The sequence below is a fragment of the Girardinichthys multiradiatus genome, chromosome 24, assembly GCF_021462225.1.
Source record: "Girardinichthys multiradiatus isolate DD_20200921_A chromosome 24, DD_fGirMul_XY1, whole genome shotgun sequence".
Lineage (NCBI taxonomy): Eukaryota > Metazoa > Chordata > Actinopteri > Cyprinodontiformes > Goodeidae > Girardinichthys > Girardinichthys multiradiatus.
In genome coordinates, this window is record NC_061816.1 from 1,448,859 (window position 1) to 1,471,064 (window position 22,206).

Sequence of the window (22,206 nt, forward strand, 5' to 3'; positions counted from 1 at the left end):
TGTCTACCCGTGACACCTTCCTGGAGGGGGGCATCGGCCAACCTTCTGTTGCCAACAACTTGATGTTTACCTTCTACCGATGATACACTTGGCCCTGTCTTTCAGTGTTTAACCCTTTCTCTTAGACATAGCTACTGACTGAGCTTTTACAGTGACTAACTACTAACCACTGTGACTAAATGTATGCGCTCTTTTTCATACTCATAAATGCATGCTCAGTATGAGGGATGCTGCAAAGTCAACGCCAGTTACTGTCCACTGTCTCTACATGCTCATCCAGGAGGAGTGAATGCTACAAGTCACTGACTGGATGCAATCTGCTGGGTTTCCTTAGATAGAATTTTTTTTAACCAATTTAAATAACTGAATTGACTGCACTGTTTGAAAGTCAGGATTAATTGAAATATATGTACCTGACTTGAAATCTGTATGATTTGATTGAATTGACTTTGTAAAGTGCCTTAAGATGACATGTGTTGTGAAATGGCGCTATATAAATAAAACCGAATTCTGACAAAGGAGTCAAAAGAATAATCAAACAAGTTGTCCAAGAGTCAAGGAGCACTCACAGAAAGCCTAAGAAAGACCTGGAAAAAGCAGGTACAGTTTTTCCCCAATTTGTAATGTTTTCAACTGCAACGGTCTTCAGAATAGGTTCATAAACAGAGGCAGAGAATAAGTTTACTAGAAGACATGAGGCAAGACGAGGAGGTGCGAACAGGAAGGCAAAAGAGCATACATGGAAGGCTTGGTCCAACAAGTGTTTAGCAAGAATCATAGATGTAGCAACGGAAACTGGTCCATACACAATAAGTTGATCATGAACACTGCGGCAAGGCAAAGAAATGTTCTGGCATCGGATGAGAAACGGGTAGAAATACTGGCAAAACAGGTGAGTTAAATGATCAGACAGTTGTGCTAAGCTGAGCAACATGGCCGATCACAATTCATGACACTAAGTCCTACTACGGTTTTCTGAAAACATATCGTTGATTGTTTTAATTTGACAATGAAACCTTTGGATGTCCCCTCCTTGAACCGTCACCTTAACGTGGTGGAGGGGTTTGAGTGCTCAAATGATCCTAGAGGCTATGTTGTCTGGGGCCTAAATGCCCCTGGTAGGGTCTCCCATGGCAAACAGGTTCTAGGTGATGGGTCAGACAAAGAATGGTTCAAGAACCCCTCATGAAGAACACAATATCGAGGCACGTGACGTCGCCCGGTACGGCGGAGCCGGGGTCCCACCCTGGAGCCAGGCCTGGGGTCGGGACTCGTCGGAGAGCACCTGGTGGCCGGGTTGCTCCTCGCGGGACCCGGCCGGGCCAAGCCCGAACGAGAGACGCGAGGCCATCCCCCAGTGGGCCCACCACCTGCAGGGGGAACCGTGAGGGACCGGTGCAAAGAGGATTGGGTGGCGGACGAAGGTGGAGACCTCAACGGCCCGATCCCCGGATGCTTAGGCTGGCTCTAGGGATGTGGAATGTCACCTCGCTGGGGGGGAAGGAGTCTGAGCTTGTGCGGGAGGTCGAGAGATATCGACTAGAAATAGTCGGGCTCGCCTCCACGCACAGCGTGGGCTCTGGAACCCATCTCCTTGAGAGGGGTTGGCCTCTCTTCTACTCTGGAGTGGCCCACGGGGAGAGGCGGCGGGCTGGTGTGGGTTTGCTTGTTGCCCCCCAGCTCAGCAGTCTCGTGTTGGGGTTTACCCCAGTGGATGAGAGGGTTGTATCCCTGCGCCTTCGGGTTGGGGAGAGGTCTCTCACTATCATTTCAGCCTACGGGCCGAGTGGTAGTGCAGAGTACCCTGCCTTCTTGGCGTCCCTGTCGGGGGTGCTGGATAGTGTCCCTCCCGGGGACTCCATTATTCTGCTGGGGGACTTCAACGCCCACGTGGGGAACGACAGTGACACCTGGAGAGGCGTGATCGGGAGGAATGGCCTTCCCGATCTGAATCCGAGTGGTGTTTTGTTATTGGACTTCTGTGCTAGTCACGGATTGTCCATAACGAACACCATGTTCAAACATAAGGGTGTCCATCAGTGCACTTGGCACCAGGACACCCTAGGCAGGAGGTTGATGATCGACTTTGTTATCGTATCATCAGACCTTCGGCCGCATGTTTTGGACACTCTGGTGAAGAGAGGGACTGAGCTGTCCACTGATCATCACCTGGTGGTGAGTTGGATCCGCTGGAGGAGGAGAAAGCCGGACAGACTCGGCAGGCCCAAGCGCATAGTGAGGGTCTGCTGGGAACGCCTGGCGGAGCCCTCGGCCAGGGATGTATTCAACTCCCACCTCCGGGAGAGCTTCGACCAGATCCCGGGGGATGTTGGAGACATAGAGTCCGAGTGGACCATGTTCTCTGCATCTATTGTCGATGCTGCTGCCCATAGCTGCGGCAGTAAGGTCTGCGGTGCCTGTCGTGGTGGCAATCCCAGAACCCGGTGGTGGACACCGGCAGTAAGGGATGCTGTTAAGCTGAAGAAGGAGTCCTATCGGCTGTGGTTGGCTTGTTGGCTGACGGGTACCGTGAGGCCAAGCGTGCTGCAGCCCGGGCTGTGGCAGAGGCAAAAACTCGGGCCTGGGAAGAGTTTGGTGAGGCCATGGAGAAGGACTACCGGTTGGCCTCGAAGCGATTCTGGCAAACCGTCCGGCGCCTCAGGAGGGGGAAGCAGTGCTTTGCCAACACTGTTTATAGTGGGGGCGGGAGACTGCTGACCTCGACATAGGACATTATCGGGCGGTGGAAGGAGTACTTCGAGGATCTCCTCAATCCTGCCATCATGCATTCCGTGGTGGAAACAGAGGCTGGGGACTCGGGGTTGGACTCTTTCATCACCCAGGCTGAAGTCACCGAGGTGGTTAAAAAGCTCCGCGGTGGCAAGGCTTCGGGGGTGGATGAGATCCGCCCTGAGTACCTCAAGTCTCTGGATGTTGTAGGGCTGTCATGGTCGACACGCCTCTTCAACATTGCGTGGCGGTCGGGGACAGTGCCTCTGGACTGGCAGACTGGGGTGGTGGTCCCCCTTTATAAGAAGGGGGACCGGAGGGTGTGTTCCAACTACAGGGGGATCACACTCCTCAGCCTCCCTGGTAAGGCCTACGCCAGGGTATTGGAGAGGAGAGTCCGACCGATAGTCGAACCTCGGCTTCAGGAGGAACAGTGTGGTTTTCGTCCCAGCCGTGGAACACTGGACCAGCTCTATACCCTCTACAGGGTGCTCGAGGGTTCATGGGAGTTTGCCCAACCGGTTCACATGTGTTTTGTGGACCTAGAGAAGGCATTCGACTGTGTCCCTCGTGATGCCCTGTGGGGGGTGCTCCAGGAGTATGGAATCGGGGGCCCTTTATGAGGGGCCATTCGGAACCTGTACGAGCGGAGCAGGAGTTTGGTCCGCATTGCCGGCACTAAGTCGGACCTGTTCCCAGTGCAGTGGATTTCGTCTCTTCTTTTTGCGGATGACGTGGTCCTGCTGGCCCCCTCTAGCCAAGACCTACAGCATGCGCTGTGGCGGTTCGCAGCCGAGTGTGAAGCGGCTGGGATGAGGATCAGCTCCTCCAAGTCCGAGGCCATGGTACTCGACCGGAAAAGGGTGGCTTTTCCTCTTCAGGTTGGAGGGGAGTTCCTGCCTCAAGTGGAGGAGTTTAAGTATCTCGGGGTCTTGTTCACGAGTGAGGGAAGAATGGAGCGGGAGATCGACAGACGGATCGGTGCAGCTGCCACAGTAATGGGGGCGCTGTACCGGTCCATTGTGGTGAAGAGAGAGCTGAGCCGAAAAGCAAAATTCTCAATTTACTGGTCGGTCTACGTTCCTACCCTCACCTATGGCCATGAACTTTGGGTCATGACCGAAAGAACGAGATCACGGATACAAGCGGCTGAAATGAGCTTCCTCCGTAGGGTGGCCGGGCACTCCCTTAGAGATAGGGTGAGGAGCTCGGCCATTCGGGAGGAGCTCGGAGTAGAGCCGCTGCTCCTCCACATTGAGAGGAGCCAGTTGAGGTGGCTCGGGCATCTATACCGGATGCCTCCTGGACGCCTTCCTCGGGAGGTGTTCCAGGCACGTCCCACCGGGAGGAGGCCCAGGGGATGGCCCAGGACACGCTGGAGGGACTATGTCTCTCGGCTGGCCTGGGAACGCCTTGGGCTCCCCCTGGAGGAGCTGGAGGAGGTGTCTGGAGAGAGGGACGTCTGGGCGTCTCTGCTGAGTCTGCTGCCCCCGCGACCCGGTCCTGGATAAGCGGAAGATGACGAACGAACGAACCTTTGGATGTCAGATGTTTGATTTTAACCAAACATAAATAGCAACAACCTCTGTGAAACGATGCACTTCATTACCTGAGAAACCTTATGTTTAGAAAAAAAATAAAAGCCAATATTGCCTTTATGGTCTGGCTGCTGGCTCCCATGGTTGCCATGGCAGAAATCTGTGCTATCTTCCTGTCTCCCAGCCTTGTTGTTCTTTCCCTTGAATGTTACTCACTGCTTCATAATGCTGGTAGAAAAACCTGTTTCCAATGGAACGCTGTGAAAAGAGCATACTCCTAGAATATGAATAACACGTTGATCCTGGTTCATAACAAAGTCATTGAAATCTATGCGTCTGGAAAGGGTTACAGACGTTTCAAAAGGTTTGGGAATCCAGATAACCACCGTGAGAGCCATCCTCCATAAAAAGAGACAATGTGGAACAACAGGGAACCTTTCCAGGAGTAACCTGCCTACCAAAAATAGTCAAGTATTTTACTTTTCACTTTTCAGCAACAAGGCACTCAAAGCGCTGTACATGAGGAAAAGCATTACAATGATACAGAAAAACAAATCAAATGACTAATAATCCTTGGGAGTTTACTGGTAAAGAGCTGGTTCTAATCCAATCTTTCTAATAGAGGTTATTAGCTCTTTAAGTCCTCTGAAGTAAGGAATTTATCTGGTGCTAGAAGAAAAATGATAAGTACTCCAAGAAAACTAATCTAATAGGTCACAACAAAACCCAGGACAACATCTAAACCACTGAAGGCATGACATTCCTCATTTTTACTTTTTCTCCTTATATTTACTTTTCAGCAACAAGTCACTGGAAGCTATTGAAGAAAAATGCTAATTTTGAACTAAAGATAATCCTAAAAAATTATAAAAATGCTTGAAATGGAATAAAAAAGGGTGTGTTTCATCTATCCAGACTAGTAGAACAATTTCAGATGGATTTTGTGTCAGTAGGTCACATGACCTGGAAGCTATTGAAGAAAAATGCTAATTTTGAACTAAAAATAATCCTAAACAATTTTAACAAGACTTAAAATGGAATAAAACTGAGTGTGCCTCATTGATGTAATCTAGTAGCATGATTTACTGTTGTTTTTGTTTCAACTGGTCACAAGACAAGGAATTTATTTATTTTTATTTTCAACGATTGTTTGGTTCGGAAACTAAGTGAACCACCGCGGGTCAGAAGAGGGAGCAACAGAGATCAGCTAGCCGAAATCTGAGTGCCTGAATCGGATCAACCGTCAGCTAGATGCCGCTAACTCCGCGGAGCTTGAATATCCAATGTCCAACTTTAAACTAACTTCACCGCGGTATATCATGCAGCCCTATTAATTAGTTTCTAAGCAAACTTGTATCGGTGTCGAAGGACAACAAACCACTCAAAATGGCGGACGTGGGTCGTTCCCACCGAGTGACGAAGCGTTTACCGTTTTAAGTCTATGGTGAACATTTGGACTTTAAGAAGCTAATCCATTAGTCACCTAAAATGTTCCTAAACTGTAACTGACATGAAAACATACAAACCTAATCTGTGCAGCAGAACTTTAGGGTTGAAATCAGCCTCCAGGATGTTGAGACGCTGCTGATCTTCTTTGTCCTCTTTAGCTGTTTGGGAAATCTCTCCCACTGCTGCACTCTGCCACCATTTGAGCTGCTGTCTCCACATCTTTGTTGTTAGCTTCTCTTCAAAAGGTCCTTTAACAGTTACTGAGTAGTTATAACTCGGCTTCGATCCAAACTCTAAGGATGGAACATTTGAAGCAAAGCTTCGAGGAGTTTACAGAGTAAAAAGGTTCGATGCTTGTAAATGCGGTAAACCACGTGACCGACGACAAACGATGCCTCTTCTTCTTCTTCTTATAATGGCGGTTGGCAAACAACTGAAGGAGGCATTACCGCCACCAACTGGTAAGGAGTGTGAACCACATGACATCTATACATACTTATACACCACTCCCAGTGCATGGACAGCCACATTAAACAGGCTTGCAATATTCTGCATAAGCAACATAATCATTTATAAAGATTTAAAGTGGCTAAAACTGTCTTTGCCAGCAAATCTGAACATTTGTTGATATCAGTTTTAAAAAGATGAAGTAAATGTTGACAAATAAGTGAAACATGAACTTAAAAAATACAATCACACACATTCCTCTCCTGTCAACTGCTGATGTGGACGAAAGGAGCACAGCTCTGAATGATGGACGGACGCTTTGACCCTTGATTTGTGAAGGGACAACGTCTGGGCCCCTCTTTTTCCAAAGTAAGGTTAGGTCACAATCAGATTTACCAAGAAACAGGTTCATGCATTGAAGACTTATGCAGTAAAGCTGGACAAAAAAGCAGATGTGATCTGCTAAAATGAATGTTTTACATTTGACTGGAATTTGTAAGCTTTGAGAATGACCTTGCAACTGATCACAGTACAGGTCCTTCTCAAAATATTAGCATATTATGATAAAGTTCATTATTTTCCATAATGTCATGATGAAAATTTAACATTCATATATTTTAGATTCATTGCACACTAACTGAAATATTTCAGGTCTTTTATTGTCTTAATACGGATGATTTTGGCATACAGCTCATGAAAACCCAAAATTCCTATCTCACAGAATTAGCATATTTCATCCGACCAATAAAATAAAAGTGTTTTTAATACAAAAAACGTCAACCTTCAAATAATCATGTATAGTTATGCACTCAATACTTGGTCGGGAATCCTTTGGCAGAAATGACTGCTTCAATGCGGCGTGGCATGGAGGCAATCAGCCTGTGGCACTGGTGAGGTCTTATGGAGGCCCAGGATGCTTCGATAGCGGCCTTTAGCTCATCCATAGTGTTGGGTCTTGAGTCTCTCAACGTTCTCTTCATAATATCCCACAGATTCTCTATGGGGTTCAGGTCAGGAGAGTTGGCAGGCCAATTGAGCACAGTGATACCATGGTCAGTAAACCATTTACCAGTGGTTTTGGCACTGTGAGCAGGTGCCAGGCCGTGCTGAAAAATGAAATCTTCATCTCCATAAAGCTTTTCAGCAGATGGAAGCATGAAGTGCTCCAAAATCTCCTGATAGCTAGCTGCATTGACCCTGCCCTTGATAAAACACAGTGGACCAACACTAGCAGCTGACACGGCACCCCAGACCATCACTGACTGTGGGTACTTGACACTGGACTTCTGGCATTTTGGCATTTCCTTCTCCCCAGTCTTCCTCCAGACTCTGGCACCTTGATTTCCGAATGACATGCAGAATTTGCTTTCATCCGAAAAAAGTACTTTGGACCACTGAGCAACAGTCCAGTGCTGCTTCTCTGTAGCCCAGGTCAGGCGCTTCTGCCGCTGTTTCTGGTTCAAAAGTGGCTTGAGCTGGGGAATGCGGTACCTGTAGCCCATTTCCTGCACACGCCTGTGCACGGTGGCTCTGGATGTTTCTACTCCAGACTCAGTCCACTGCTTCCGCAGGTCCCCCAAGGTCTGGAATCGGCCCTTCTCCACAATCTTCCTCAGGGTCCGGTCACCTCTTCTCGTTGTGCAGCGTTTTCTGCCACACTTTTTCCTTCCCACAAACTTCCCACTGAAGTGCCTTGATACAGCACTCTGGGAACAGCCTATTCGTTCAGAAATTTCTTTCTGTGTCTTACCCACTTGCTTGAGGGTGTCAATAGTGGCCTTCTGGACAGCAGTCAGTTCGGCAGTCTTACCCATGATTGGGGTTTTGAGTGATGAACCAGGCTGGGAGTTTTAAAGGCCTCAGGAATCTTTTGCAGGTGTTTAGAGTTAACTCGTTGATTCAGATGATTAGGTTCATAGCTTGTTTAGAGACCCTTTTAATAATATGCTAATTTTGTGAGATAGAAATTTTGGGTTTTCATGAGCTGTATGCCAAAATCATCCGTATTAAGACAATAAAAGACCTGAAATATTTCAGTTAGTGTGCAATGAATCTAAAATATATGAATGTAAAATTTTCATCATGACATTATGGAAAATAATGAACTTTATCACAATATGCTAATATTTTGAGAAGGACCTGTATGTCTAGTGAGGCAACAAGATTTCTTCAAGAAGGCAACCAAAGAGAATGCTGCAGCAGTCGAAGCTAGCTATATGGTTAGTGAGATGATTGCTAAGGCGGAAAACCATTCAAAAAGGGAGAGTTTGTAAAAAAAAAATGCATATTACAGGCTGCAAATATAGTTTGTCTGGAAAAGAAAAGTCAGTTCAACAACATCAGCCTTTCTGCCAACAAAGTGGCAGAGCGCATTTCTGACTCGTCAAATGACATTTATCATCAACTGTGTGAGAAAGCCAGATGTTTTGATGCATATTCAGTTGCTCTTGATGAGAGCGCAAACATAACTGACACTGCTCAGCTCTCAATTTATGTCAATTTTATGTGGACCGGTGGCACTTGTTCAGAGAAAACTTGAGGAGGGTGTAGAAGAGGCCATTGCTCTGCACTGCATTATCCATCAGCAGGTCCTTTGCAGCAAATGCCTGAAGTGTGACAACGTGATGTCTGTTGTTGAGAAATTCATCAACAACATCAGATCCAGGGGCTTAAAGCATAGGAGGTTCCGTGCTTTTTTAGAGGAAATGGAGTCAGAATATGAAGATGTGCTCTACTTCACTGAGGTACGTTGGCTCAGCAGGAGAAATGTCTTGAAAATATTTTCTTGAACTCAGAGAAGACAACTGGCTATGACAACATAAGAACATTCTCCACAAAACTTGTGTTATGGAAAGCCCAGCTCTCTCAGACAAACCTTTGCCATTTCCCAGCATGCAAGGCACTTGTGGATGCAGGCACACCATTCAGTGGTGAGAAGTATGTTGATGCTATTTTGAAGCTGCAGAAGGAATTTGATCACAGATTTGCAGACTTCAAGATGCACAGAGTCACTTTTCAAATTTTTGCAGACCCCTTCACCTCTGCAAGATACTCCTCCTGTGCTTCAAATGGAGCTTATTGACCTGCAATGCAACTCTGACCTCAAGGCCACATTTAGGGAGGTGAATGGAAAAGCAGACAAGCATGGGCAATTTTTGAGAGAATTGTCCCCCAGCTTCCCTGAGCTTTCCCAAATGTTCAAGCGGACCATGTGCCTTTTTGGGAGCACATATTTGTGCGAAAAGTTCTTCTCCACCCTGAACTTTAACAAGTCCATGTACAGGTCCAGACTTACTGATGATAATCTTCAAGCCATACTGAAGGTCTCTAGTGCCTCCTCTCTGAAGCCAAATGTGGCTCAGATATGTGAGAGGAAGCGTTGTCACATCTCTGGTAGCAAGGAGTAAGCTGGAGAAGCCATGTTCTGAGGAACTGTTCATGATCTTCATTCAATGTTTCATTCATGTGTTCAGGACAGTTCATGTATTGGAGAAATCATTAACTGTTGATGACATTTGAGGATATTTTTTAACAACGTTTTTTGTGGAATCCCTTAGGCGTCCCAGCCTCACCCAGACTCTGCCTCCAGTGGCCCCCAGGTAAATTGAGTTTGAGACCCCTGGTCTAGTAGAATGAGTTCACATTAGTTTTGTATCATTGGGTCATGTGACCTAAAAGCTATTGAAAAAATTATGATTTGTGATGAAAGAAATGTATAAAAAATAAAAAATGCATTAAAATCAGTAAAAAAAAAAGTGTGCCTCATCTATCCAGTCTAGTAATTCATTTCAATTCAGTTTTATTTATATAGCGCCAATTCACAATACAATTTTTTCATTTATACATTTATTTATTCATACATTTATTTATTTATACTTTTATTTATTTCTTCCTACATTTATTTCTGTATTTCTACATTTCCACATTTATTTATTTCTGCTTTTCTGTCTCCGTATGTTAATGAGGTGGGTGGTTCTAACATTTGTCTTCAGCACCATTGGTTAGAATTGATCCCGATCCTGCTGCTACTGCCTAGACTCCGGTACCGAAGTTCTTTTGGTAGGCACGATGGAGGGTTCTCTTACATCCATTGCCAATGATTTAAGGTCATTGGCAAATGATATTGACCAAAATGACTACCTCCATTTTGGTTTTGCACGGGTCATGGAGGATTTCAATCAGCTCCAAGCTGAGATGGGTGTGGAGGTTGACTCCACTATATTGGACAGACTGGAGGAAGTTGGTCGCCAACTTGCTATATGCCTAGAATCAGAGGAAAGGAGGACTGGACAACCATCCATTATTTTACCTCCAGAGGTCATTAAGACGCACCACCGCAAATTTGTTCGGGGTGTCTGAGCGGACAATTTGACGGAGGATGGCATAGTACGGAATAAGGTAATTTTTTGATAAAACCAGAAAATGCGTTAATAAATGCAGTAAATGCCGTACCAGCAGCCGAGCATTAGGGTTAAATACCTGGTATTATTTCATATAGTTGGCTAATATGATGGAATAGGATGGAACACCCTCCATTTCTGCTACCTGTTTGACCCCTTCTCTTTTCCAATGGTTATAATCAGTCTGACAGAGAGAGGTATCCCAATCCTTGTGGTTTTTAGTATAACAATGACCATCAGTGGGACCCTTTGTGGGGTTCCTTAAGACGACATTGTTGTAAATAAGCGCCGTTTAACTAAATAATCTAAACTGAAACTATCTGTGTAGTTATGCTGCTATAGGCTTAGGCTGCTGAAGGACATAATGACCACTTTCACCTTCTTTGCTACATTCTCACACTACTCTCCAATTTTGCATTATTTGCTGTTATTTCAGCTTTAAACTTTGTTCTCTCTTTTCTCTTCCGAGAAGCTACACCTGGCCTGACTCTGTGTCTACCTGTGACACCTTTTTGGAGAGGGGAATCGTCCGAGCTTCTGCTGGCAACAACTTAATGCTCACCCTCTACCGATAATCCACATAGCCCTGTCTTTCAGTGTTTAACCCTTTCTCTCTCCTAGACCTGGCGATTGACTGAGCTTAACTAACTAATTATATGTGCTGTCTTTCAGACACTAACCTTGAAAACTGGCTCTGAGTTTATCTGTTCCTTCTTTCTAGGCGTTTACACCTATGTCGGATGTCATAAAGCTAAAGTAAAGTAAAGTAAAGACGGTTAGCATATCGGCACCTTACGTTAGCAGAGGCTAATGTGTATCTGCCTGACAAAATGTTATGATGGTCATTTTTATTTATGTTCTACTTTATTAATGTTAGTGGTTCGGCTTAAACTATATTGATTATAAATAATGAACTGTGTTTATATAGCGGAAACTAAACAGTTTTCCACGGTCAAACACTGTTGTCATGGTAACCACCCTCTAACCCATGAGAAGTAGCCAGTTGGTTACAGTTGTGAAATCCATTGTGAACCGGAACTATAATCGTTTTGTTTTGTCTTGGACTGTGTAACATTTTATTGCTGCACAGATCGTTAAGGCCAGTGGAGTATTTCTTTTCTCAAGCAAAGATTTTTCTTTTCAAGTAAAGTCCATTTTTTTGTTGATGGGATAAAACAAAGGACAGAGCTAATTACAAAGGTCATTGTTTTGTTTCTGCTGTGATCATATTTGTTTTGTGTGTGTTTTTGTTGACCAGACTCCACGATCTGTTAACACCATTGAATGACGAAGATCTTGATGAGAAAATGACACAAATTCTGCAACACCAGCCAAACTGTGGATACAAAATGATGCTTCGGCACCTGAACTCACAGGGCATCCACATACAGAGTAAGTGACCATTACCCATTCAATGGGAATTGAGAATTCCTTGTTAGTGGCGAAGGTTCAACTTGTTTCTTTCAGTACGTCATTTTTTGCCATTTTTGCCTGTTGTACGACAACGGGTACAGGATTCCATGCGGCGTGTGGATCTTCGTGGAGTTTTGATGCGGACCCTTCAGCTGAATCCACGGAGACGGAGGAGGTACTCTGTGCCAGAACCAAACAGTTTGTGGCACATAGATGGCAATCACAAACTGATAAGGTATCTGAAGAGCATTAATGATTTCAACTACTTTTACAAAATCATAGCAACCTTTGTATGAGGGAATAATCCTCACCTTAAAAATTGCATGCTTTTTACTCAGTTTTCATTTGAGATTTGTTGGTGGATATATTAAAACACAATTTTAAATCACAATACAGGCCATAAATTGAATTAATCAATTTTTTCAGTTGTGAGGGCTTTAATTAACACTGCAACATATATTAAATATGTGAACTGGGATTGTTTTGACCTGAAACGTGATTCATCAAGATTTTATGTGTGAAATTAAAATGGGATTACTGAGGCAACATGTTCTGTCAATGCCCTTAAAGATAATAGAGATACAGTACCTAAAGCTTTATTTTATCAGAGTTCTGTCACACAACACAAAGCTTGGACACACAGACAGAGCAGGTTGTGCCATTGCTCTTAAACCATTTCTATAAATCTACATAGTTGTTTGAAATAAACCATTCATTCATTCATATTTTAGACGGCGTATTGTTGTGCATGGTGGTACTGATGGCTTTAGTCGCCTCATCGTATACCTGAGTGCCTCCATCAACAACCGCGCAGCAACAGTCCTGAGCAGCTTTCTCAAAGCTGTTAACGTCTATGGTGTACCATCCCGTGTGAGATCGGACAAAGGAGGGGAAATGTTGCTCACTTCATGGTGGTGTTGGACCACTTGTTTGCTGAATATTGGACTACTTGCACGGTACGGGACGCCACCAGGCCTCCTGGCGGTTTCGGCCATTTTGTATCCAGGACATTGCGACTGATATGACGGGGCGCCCCAAGTCTGACGTCACAGGACGCTATATGTGGAGGCACCCATTTTGAACACCTTGCCTTCAGCTGGAGATCGTGACCCGATCACCAACATCTGAAGCATCACCTGGAGAAGAGTCCCGAGTGGATTTCATTTATTCTCTCTCTTTGGCCAACGAACAATTCCTAACTGAGGTTTCTGGACTAGGAAGGCCAGAGATTTCACTTTGCCGATCGAAGACGTGAGTTTAACACGTAACTAAAAACACGGAGTTTTGAGGAGACGAATCGTCACCGTGTTTTATCCTAAGTCGACTTTGATGGTCAGATCATGTTTATCCCTTTTCGCCAAGGAGGCCAAAGGACGAAGACTGACCGCTTTCTTGGAGTTTAACTGCGGACGTGCAGCCACACTTCACCCCCCTTTTTCCCTCTCACTCGCTGCCCTAGAAGGAAACTTCACCAAGTAAAACCCATCCTTTATTTTAATCTTTTTATTTCTTTATTAAGAATAGCCGGGCAGGGTAGAGGAGATTTTTAGTGCAGTTAGAATCTAATGTGTTCTGAATGATATGTGCATGTAACCTTGTTATTGAAACTTTGATGTGCCGTGTTGACATCTGGAAGCCGCGGCGCTCCCGGCTCTGTGCGTGTTTTGTGGGGTATTTACCACCTGAGAGCCACAGCGCAAGTGTGCTGTGAGACTGGACTGCTAAAATAACCTTATGGTGAAATTCCCCATTTTCTTTGTCTTCAACCTTACTGCTAGCTAGCTTGCCGCCAAAAGTTTTAGAACTCTTTGTCTGCTCAAGAGTTGGGGGAGGTTTTATGACTGAGTATAACTGAGTTACAGTTGGAGCTGCAGCCCCACTCTCCACTCACCACCACACCCCTTCGTCATATTCTCATTTTTGCCATAACTGCTGGTTGATTCAAAACACACCCACTGCTGTTTTCTTTATTTTGCTTAGTTAGATATTTTACCCCTTTTATGTAGAACTTTGCATGTTGAGTAGGTGATTTAATAAATATTCACATAGATGATAACAGAAGGCGTTCTGTGTTTATTTTGTACAAGTTATTCGTCAGTCAAGGACTCTGTTCTTCTTGAGCCTCTTCTTTAACATCTGCAGACATCATTGAAACACATTACATGCATTATGAACAACTTTATCCTGACAATGTTACAAAGATGATAAAGAAGACAGAACCATCAGTTAGTTTGGTGGTTTGACATGTTTCCATCCAGAACCACTAGAACTGTACATCTGTTTGCTTACAAAGATTCCAGTCTGACCAAGATCTTCCAAAAAGGTTCATTTTTAGATTGAGGTTCTGGTACCAACTGATGACCTGATTACAGTAAATCAGAACCAGAAACAGTTTTACAATCAGATAAACCTTCACCTTAGAAACCAAACAGAATTACTCCAGGTTTACTTCAGTAAGTGTCTCACCCTGGATCCACAGAGAGCTGCTATTTCCTCAGAAGGAGCCGTCTGAAACCTCTTCACCACCTGCATCCTCTTCCTCCTTTCCTCCTCCTCCACAGGTCCTCGATCCTCTAAAAGAAAGACAACGTCTCTAAAAAATGCAGAAACAAATCATGACAACATGCATGTAGGAGATAAAACATTTTACCAATGGTGTTCTCCAGCGTCTCAAAGATGATCAGTCTGAGGTTTCTGCAGAGCACAAAGTGAAACATCAGTAAATGTGGAGATGAACGGTTAAACTTAGACACACAGAACCAAACCTGAGGATCAGAACTGGACTCATGGTCAATGGCTGGCTGGAGAGAGACGGTGTCTGAGATACTTATCTTCCTGGACAGACGATCTTCAACTGAAACCAAACCAAAGTCTGAGAACTACAAATCCCAGGGCAGACTTTGACTCTGGTGATGTTTTGTGTCAGGAATGCTTAACATTAACACTCAATAAAAAGTTCTTCTAAACTGATATCTGTAAAAACTTTGACTTTAGGTTCTAACGTGTGTTAAAGAGTGTTTTTCTCCATCAGCTGAGGTGTAGAAGGTGTGTTGAGGCGTCCACACGTGTTTCAGGAAGTAAATATCCTGACCGTCTCTACCAGGATCAGTCTAATAAAGGCCCAAACATTAAAGTCACATGTTTGAATTATTCTCCAGAGCTCTTGGAAAGTCTAACAAGAAGAAATGGTGACTGACTGAAGTTTTTATCAAGGACATTATTTAAGTTTGTTCATATTAGTTCATATTAGTTGCTGCAGTTTTAAATTATATTTGGTTTTTTCTTGGCCCCAAAAACCTTGATAATTTTCTCTCTTCCTGAGATGTTTTATTGTTTAAAGTTTATGATGGTATTTAGTTATGAAATATATCTTTTTATTATCTGATTTTAAATAAGTCCTAATTTTAGGGTCCTGGAAAGGAAGACCAGCTGTTAAACATCCACCAAGAGGAGCAGTTTTTATTGAGACAACCTATTTCAGAACTTATGTAAATATAATATATGTTAAAAAACAACCTTCACTTTCTTTGCTCAGCTTCATCTGATCTTGCATAATGTAGCTGCTGTTGCATCTTTGGCTTTCTGGTCGTCACGGTTTAAACCTTCCAGCAATTCATAAGAAATCTCATCTCTTCTGATCAGATGTCAGAATTTAACAATAAGTGAACAAAAGCTGTGAAAAAGGAACAACTCTGTATGGATCGGGACTAAAGGATGTCTTTTTAGTGGCAGTCTGCTTATGAAATAAATAACATGAATGAAAACACTGTCAAGTTCAACACTGTGAGTTAAATAATATTGTCAGACATAAAACGTGAATAAATCATAGTGTAAAAACGCTCAGCTGCTCGTTTGTGGTCGGCCATGTTTGTTTCCTCTTTGCCTTCTCAGAAAGCTGCTCAGCAGCTCTGATTCTGATCATTATTTTTAGCTGCTTGGTTGAATGCAAATGTTAAGAGATGTTTTATGTTCCATAGACATGTGGAGACTGACTATATGTGACGTATCGTGTTTGAGATGTTAATTTCTCTTTATGAATATTGATCCTGGTGGCATCAGAACTCTGATCAGTTGTTCATGCAGCTAATTATATATTATATTTACTTTAAGAGTTGGTTCCTTATTTGGCATCTAATGGAAAACGTCAGAATGATCCAGGTTAGTTAGAGAACAGAGAGAGTCACAAATACATGGAAGCTTTCAGAGCTTTGGATCCTCACAGCGAGACCTTCTTGGACTCAGGTAAAGTCAAACCATTCCTGGATTTAACAAAGACTCCAATAAATGAGGCAGAGTTTCCAGCTGCTCATCAGTTATTTTGAAGTCATAGAGCTGTCCAGGGTGCTGAAGCTCTGACTGTTGACCAGCTTCTTCCTACCTATGTCAGTGTTTTGGACTCCATGATTGTTGTCTGCACTGCATTAAAACATGAGTTGACCTTCTGTGGATCCACAGCTAGATGAGAAAATCTCATTTTCTTCACTGAGGAACATTTATTCTGATCACAGATTAACTGTAGAAGAGGTCACCTTCTTACTGATTGTTGTTAACATACGGTGTTCAATTAATACAGTTGAAGGACCAACAATTACTGTCTTTTATTTTGATGACAGTTTAGAAACAGCAACTGTACTACTTGAACTGTAGTTGAACTTAATGTATTAAACGTCTAAATGAGAACGACAAAATAATTGTTGCTGGGACTTTAGTTTCAGTTTTGCTCAGACTTGTTATAACTTGTGTTGGATTGGTCAACAAATTAAAGTAATATTAAGAAAACACAAACAAAGATGATGTTGTTGGAAGTAATGTTTGAAAAACGTCTTGTTTTACAAAACAAAATAAGGAAGAGTCAGTGACAAAGAGGAAGGGAGGCAGGGGGATAAGATAGGAAGAAAAACCACCAGTCATTGTCAGGTATAATATTTGTACAAGACAGTTCCAGGCTGTCCTTACAGAAAACCACAACAGAAAAAGAAAGAAAATCAATCAATGAATGAATGTAATTTAAGGCAGATAGAGGTTAAAGGTTAGATGACAGACTTAGGTTTTCACTAAAGAACTTAACAGACTAAAAGCAGCTCTAAACAAAAATGTTTCAGTGAAGTTTTTCTACATCATTATAATAAAAACTACAACAGGAAGTAAACACAGCCCTGCATCTGTAGTGTCCAGTCCTGAGGTGTGAACTATTGCTTCCAATATCTCACCACCAGTAAGAAATGAGCACTGATAATGATATATAGTTATTAATTTAATAATACAACAAAATGAACTGCAGAGTGAATCAGGAAATAAGTTCAGACACATTTGATACTACAGGCATGCAGAAGCAAAGCACAATTTGAACATCTATGATGTATTAACTAACATCTTGCACGTTTTTCTTCACAAATTGTAAAGGCAAACATATCAGAATGTTAAAATATCATTTGAAGGTTTATACCATGTCTATCAAATATTCCAAATAATTTAGCTCACTAAATTAGGCTTCTTTATCACGACGTTTCTGTACTTCATATGTTGTAGCTAGCGGTTAGTTCGCTAAGCTCTGTCTTTTCTTAGCTTGATAGCTGTGGATATTTTCTTCATGGAGGAACTTACACCCCTTGTCCAGTTTATTTGTTCATGAATTCACCACTGCGATTGTCTCCGCATCAGCGAATGAAAAGGCTGGCAAATTCAGCAACCTTGTTGAGAAAATAAGAGCCATTTTTCCTTATTATGTCTGAGACCCGCAGAAACAGGAAGTGACCCAGCACCAGTAGACGCTACTTCCGGTTGTCGTGAAAAACGTCTTGATAATTTAACATTTCATAAATATTTGACTAACTTTCAAGTGAAAACTCTGTAGAGCTGCTTCTAATTCACACTTACTGAGAAAACATTGATTTCATGCTAAAGGAGGAAGAGGAGTTAGGAAATAAAAGTAGAAGCAGCAACAGATCAACAATGGCTTCATCAGCCAATCAGGAGCTAGAAACCAGCTAGCTGCTCAGTTACACCCTCTGGTGGACACAGTGTGTAACTACAAGCAAAGTAAAGTTAAACACATAATATATAGTTAGCATTTCCTGTTAGTTATTTCAAAATAAATCACCGGTAACTGGATTTATCTGTATTATATATATTTGTGTATTTACATTGTAAATTACATTTGTTGTATCAGAGATTGTTAAAAAGTCAAAATGCCCTGATGACAAAAGATCTTCTCAGCCGCTCCATTCTTGAGTACAGCGAGCAGAAACTCCAACTATTGCTGCAGCTACTCTTCTGACCAGCCAGAAGACTGAGAAGAGGGTTTCTGTTGTTGTCTATTATTGCTCTGAGAGTAAATTAGAACCAGAGATAATCACTACATATCAGCTGCTGTGTTAAACTCTGTATTAACAGGATGTGTTTATGTTCAGACTGAATTAAACCCAGCAGTGAATCTTATTCATGTTTAACAACATTAATTTAAGCTAATTTTATCTCACTTCATAAACGTTAAAATTATAACAAAGAAAGAAAAACAATCCATCCTGTTGAACAATAAATATAAATATCTGTAGTTACAACACATCACCACCAGAGGGCAGTGACTAGTTATATTGAAACAAAACGGTTAAACTTTATATTTTTCATTAAATATTTTCTGATTACATCCATTGATATAACCCTGTAAATAACAATCTACATATTTTATACATGTATGTTATTAGAGATGGACATTCATTAATAATCATAGAGACAGATATAGAGATAGACATAATAATAATTTATACTACTTTTGATAAAAACTAAATTGAAAAAAATCCTTTTAAATTTACTTCAGCAAAAATCATCCCAGAAAGATTAACCATTGTTAATTCTGATAATTAAGGCCTGAAAAAACTACAAACATTATTATTATTTTTTTTTACTGAAAAATAAATGCTGCAATCAGGGCATTACGCAGGGCAGAAACATCTAATTTATAAAAATGATAAAACATTTTCAGTAAAGTGCAAATATTACACAATTGCACTAAACAAAAATTAAGATTTTAATTATTTTAGCCCTAAACTCGGTCTTGATACTGCCCTCCTGTGGTCGCAGACTGTAATTACACACTACAATCCTTTACATTAGTTTAATAATGAATTTGATTGATGATAAAAATATGAGCGACTTTGAACTGAAAGACAGATGCTGCTGTTTAGCTAGTACTGTATTTACTCTCACTGCTTCTATATCATACTTCCTCAATTCTTGCTTTAATTTTTCTCTACTCATCCTATATTTTTCACATTGAATTACAAAATGCTCTACTGTTTTCAAATTCATTCCACAATCACATCTGCCTGTTGGATGTTTACCCAAGATATGTAAAGTTTTATTTAATCGTGTATGTCCTAATCGTAATCTTGTTATGACTGCCTGTTCTTTTCGATATTCTCCAATCACTTCCATTTTACCTACCAATTTTTGTATTTGAAATAGATGTTGTCCTTTGGTTCCCTCATCCCAAAGCTGCTGCCATTCTTTGTTCTTAAAAACAGATTTTATTTCAGATTTACTAAATGCAATTTCCATAATTATATCTTGATTTAAAGACTGTTTGGCTAAACGATCTGCAACTTCATTACCTTCTATTTCTTTATGAGCAGGAACCCACATGAACTTAACTATTAAATGAAATTGTGTTAGTCTAAATAAAATGTCATAAATTTCATATACTAAATCTATATGGCTTTTGGATGAGAAACCCATAATCGACATCAAGGAGGACAGTGAATCTGAGCAGATAAGAAGTCTTTCTATTCTGTTTTGTTCTACCCATTGTAACGCCATCAGAATTGCAATCATTTCAACTGTAAAGACAGCTAAATGATCTGATGTTCTTTGCTTCAATGATATGTTTAGATCAGGAATAAAATATGCAAATCCTGTTTTACCTGACTCTGAATCCTTAGAACCATCTGTATATATTACAAAAAATGATCTGTATGTGTTCTCAAATCTATGATGTACTATATCTATCCAATTCCTCTTATCTATATAAATCTGCATTTCTTTATGGATATCTAGATCAACATTAATGCCAGGAAACAACCAATAAGATGTAACTGAATAGGGTACAGCAATGCTATATCTCTTCCCTTGTAAACCCATTTGATTACCACACGTTTGCTGCCCGAGCAAAACAATCTACTTTTGCGTTTCGATTTTCCCAGCACGGCTGTAAAGGTTTAACTGTTGGATGTCGTTCTGCCTTATGTCCTTGCAAATTTGCCCAATAATTCATCATAACTTGTTTATATCTTAGATGCAAAGGGAGCTCTCCTATTTCCACCTGTACAGCCAAATTTGGAGAGGTTCTCATAGCCCCACAACATAATCTCACTTGATTCTGAATTATCTCTAATTTATGAATCATTGTTTTTGCAGCCAGTTTATATACTACAGATCCATAATCCAATATTGATCTTATCAGAGCGATATATATCGTTCTTAGAACAGTTTTATCTGCCCCCAAATCTGATCCTGTTAAGCACCTCATCATATTCACAATTTTCTTACAACTGCTTTATCTACCTCATACATCATCGGATCCACACCTAATTTTGTGTGATTCATCAGTGAAGTCTCCTTAACATATTATTAGCATGGTTGATTGATGGTATCAACTAAGCCATGCCCCCTCACAAAAATTACAACTTTATTTGGTGATTTTATCTCCTTTAATTCAATTCAATTCTGTTTATTTATATATAGCACCAATTCACAACACATGTCGTCTCAAGGCACTTCACAAAAGTCAGGTACATACATTCCAATTAATCCTAATCATTTAACAGTGCAGTCAGATTCAGTTATTTATTCAAATTGGATAAAAAGTTTTTCTGTCTAAGGGAACCCAGCAGATTGCATCGAGTCAGAGATTTGTAGCAGTCACTCCTCCTGGATGAGCATGTAGAGACAGTGGACAGTCACTGGCGTTAAGGAATCAAATTAGTTTTAAAAGTAATTAAGGAAAACAACTGGTATGTGTTTAAACAACCAGTCACAATACAAATCCTGGTTCACACGGCATGATTTTATGACGATTTTCACCCCGATCTTCTGACATGCCCGATCATCGTGCTGGCTATCAAGAAAATTTTATGAGATAATCATGCCGTGTGTGGTGGGTTAAGAGTGATCTAGTCTGCTTGGAAGAATGTCGGGACTGCTCCGAACTCAAATCAGAGATATTCCACATGTTGGATCGTCTTGCCCAGATTTCCTACTCTGTGGGGTATTTCCCTGAGGACATACAAGCATGCAGCCTTGTTGAATGTGACGTGTAGCCAATCAGAAAGTGAGGTGAGATTAAAAACGGAAGAGAATTACTCTGAACTCACGTTTGATCTCAAGAGGGTTTGTGAAATTTCCAGTCTGAAATCTGAATACTTGTGAGTGAAATGTGTTCGCTAGTGGTGTGTTGAGCTTGGAATCACACGTTGTAGGACCGTACCTGTTATACCTACAATTTTGTATTGTCACATATGGGGTCTTTGGTTTTGAAAATCAGCTGATCATTTGAAAACCCTTCAGTGTGAACCAGGCATTACACATTATTTTAATAAAATGTTTTTTAAAGAATGAATTCTCAAATTAGAAAACAACCAATTTGGACAACTGATTTTCAATGTTATACAATTCTTCCTCAGCACATGGTTAAACTACATTATTAACACTTAAAATGGTGGTGCAAACCTTTATTTAAAAGTGCCAGGGGGCGCACAGCTAATGGACAAACAGGGAAATATGGTGGTACCACATCCGAGTTACCAAATCCTAACACAAAGAAAGTAGCTCATTCAACAGTTGTATAAGTTTTACCCATATGTTAATATTTGTACTAATGGTATTTAATGTGTACACAAGCTCTGACGGCACGTTATCTAACAAGTATGGAGTGAATGAAGCAAGCTATGTTGTAAACAAAGCTGTCTACCGTGTAATATTAGCAGAGGTATTAGCATGTTAGCTGCTAGCAGAGACAGCCTTTAGCAGGTTTTAAGCAATATTCAAACAAATTTTTAGCAGGTTATTTCAAAGAGATTAAGGAAAAGCACAGATAAAAGCAAATGGAGCAAATTCCATTACTGAACCGCCAGTGTTTAAACATATAATTGAAATAAAGTTTGTCTCAGCTTTAAAACAACACAGAACAAATGAGACTAGCCTTAAGGCTTAGAGGTATGTTCACATTAGCATCA

At 41.6% G+C, this 22,206-nt stretch overlaps 2 protein-coding genes and 1 long non-coding RNA gene across 6 annotated transcripts in view; 2 read left to right on the forward strand and 1 right to left on the reverse strand.

Moving 5' to 3' along the window:
• The window catches only part of LOC124861401 (NACHT, LRR and PYD domains-containing protein 4C-like), a 609,184-nt gene that overhangs the window by 464,071 nt on the left and 122,907 nt on the right, over positions 1 to 22,206 (reverse strand). The window lies entirely within an intron of this gene.
• Positions 1 to 22,206, forward strand: part of LOC124861391 (NACHT, LRR and PYD domains-containing protein 3-like) — a 923,911-nt gene that overhangs the window by 72,066 nt on the left and 829,639 nt on the right. The window lies entirely within an intron of this gene.
• Positions 5,867 to 13,776, forward strand: LOC124861532. The gene is made up of 5 exons (XR_007036654.1): positions 5,867 to 6,178; positions 9,722 to 9,763; positions 11,823 to 11,956; positions 12,079 to 12,212; positions 12,709 to 13,776. It is a non-coding gene; the product is annotated as an uncharacterized LOC124861532 (long non-coding RNA).